Genomic DNA, 2,770 nt, shown 5'->3' on the forward strand with positions numbered 1-2,770 from the left:
CCCTTTTCTATCAACTCTTATAATTGGGACTTTAATTCTTCCAACTCAGCTGGAGCCTTTATATACGGATCTGTAACACCCCGAACCCGAGACCGTCACCGGAGTCGAACACGAGGTGTTAACAGACTTTAAACCACTTATAAAAAAAATTTCCCAGACACTGCCAATCTGCGTACTAGTCGCTTTAAAAATCATATCTTGAGTTCAGAAACTCGGAATCCAGTTCCGTAAATTTTCCCTGAAACTAGACTCATATATCCATCTACATATTTTTTTCTAGAATTTTTGGTTGGGCCAATTAGTACAGTTTATTAGTCAAAGTATCCCATGTTACAGGGATCGACTACACTGACCTTTGCGCATTACGACTTGGATATCTCCCTGTACAGGGCTTCAATACTGATGTCGTTTGTTTCTATAGAAACTAGACTCAAATAGGAATCTATACATATATGGCATGACTCCTAATTATCTCAGGTTAATTTATAATGAATTTCCAAAGTCGAAACAGGGAATCCAGAAACCGTTCTGGCCCTGTCTTACGAGAACCTGAATGTCTCTTAACATACTATCCATATGATCGTTTCATTACTTTCCTATGAAAATAGATTCATCAAGGTTCATTTACATAATTTATTCACTATTTAATTCCATTCCTACTATTTTTAGTGATTTTCCAAATCTACATCACTGCTGCTGTCAGCATCTGCCTTTAAGGTAGACTTTACCTATTTCATAGTTTCCATGATTCAACTAGCCCTTTTAGCATAAATAGCACAATTTATGATAGTGATTAACCATTCCCATGGCCAATCCTTGTTAAGCATATCCATACCAAATGATTATAACATTATACTCAAACATATATAAGCCATTTTCGCATGGCTATCCAAAATCATACAAGTCCAAAGGGTCCATGACCCACAACAAAAGGGTAGTCCTATACATGCCATTTCGAAGTTCAACCAAAATTGTACCAAAAGGGGGGGGCTTTGATAGTGTGGGCGAATTCGACTTCAAAATCCCGAGTCCGATAGCTGGAGAACCAAAATCTATAAAACAGAGAATCAAGGAGACGGAGTAAGCAATTTATGCTTAGTAAGTTTTGAGCAAGGGATTCCAGCACAACAAAAGTATAGCATTCATGTAGCTAAACGGATAATTTCATATGCACAATTTTTCAATATCATACTTACTTCACATTACCAACCCTTTTATTCATACACAAAGATCAACTTAGCCAAAGGCCGGTAGCTCATTTATCAACTGAGCGAATACTTATTTGTAAGGGCTCAACTAATTCAAAGCACATACGAAACATACCTTAATGTTGGGATGTTTCAAGCGTATTAACTGAAATTTTTACAGCAAGATCATTCATTCCCAAATCACGTACCTTCGGAATTTAACCGGATATAGCTACTCGTTCAAATGCCTTCGGGACATAGCCCGGTTATAGTAACTCGCACAAATGCCTTCGGGACTTAACCCGGATTTAGTAACTCGCACAAATGCCTTCGGGCTTAGCCCGGAATTAGTATCTCGTACAAATGCCTTCGGATCTTAGTCCGGATTTAGTATCTCGCACAAATGCCTTCGGATCTTAGTCCGGATATGGTCACTTAGCACAAAGCCTTCGGGACTTAGCCCGGACATCATTCAAATAACCATGCACATTTAACAATAAATCATGGCACATTCGTATTTCGTTTTCGTTAGCAAAACTCAAACACAAGACACTTATCATTCTTGCAATTTCGGCTCAATAGCCACACACAAAGAGCATGATTTTGATTTTCTTAAAACATGATCTAATCAAATCATAATTTAAGCTCTTTTACTCAAGAACTTACCTCGGATGTTGTCGACCGATTCCGATAGCTATTCGACCACTTTTTCCTTCCCTTTATCGGATTTAGTTCCCCTTTGCTCTTGAGCTTAATTAAACAAATAAATTGATTTAATCATTTGAGCATCGAAAAGAGGAACACAAGGCACTTAGCCCATATTTATACATTAGACATTAAAGTCACATATGTACGGAATCATGAATCAAACTCAACATTTTAGCTAATTTTCCCCCTTGGCCGAATTTTCTAAGCCAAGACAAAAGCATCAATATGCTTGCCTCTAACCGAATACATGCAACACCAATCTCCTTCCTATGGCCGAATATGCATGTCTATGTTGGGGCCGATTGCAACACTTAATACATTCTACAAGTATGGTCACTTGTATTGACTAAACACCATTTTGTTTCAAGTTCAAAACTTGGCTAATACACACATATATACACTAGTAAAGCATCCTCTCCCTTTCCATCAATTTATCACATGCATTACTCATTAATATACAATAATTATATTCGGCCTTAGCACACAACTTGCTAGCCGACTCTTCTCCATCTAGCAACTAATGCACATATGTGCTCACTCAAAAATGCTAAAAAGAAGATTCAAGAATCATCAATCCACCATCACATGCATCATTAACAAGCTTCATATTTAGCATGCAATGGCATTAACACAAAATCCACCTAGGCCGAATATCATCCCCATGACATAGCAAAGATTTGAACCATGGGGTAATTAGAACTCAAGCTAGCAACTAAAAACATGCATGAATCTCATGGCACAACCTCAAACATACCTTGATCTAGATACAAGTATGGCCAAACCTCCTCCTAATCCTCTTCCAAACCAAACATGAAGCAAGAACTCCTTCCTCCTTCCTTAGAATTTTTGGCCAAAGAAGATGAAAAAGGATGAAC

This window comes from Gossypium hirsutum, chromosome A04 (genome assembly GCF_007990345.1).
Source record: "Gossypium hirsutum isolate 1008001.06 chromosome A04, Gossypium_hirsutum_v2.1, whole genome shotgun sequence".
NCBI classification, from domain to species: domain Eukaryota; kingdom Viridiplantae; phylum Streptophyta; class Magnoliopsida; order Malvales; family Malvaceae; genus Gossypium; species Gossypium hirsutum.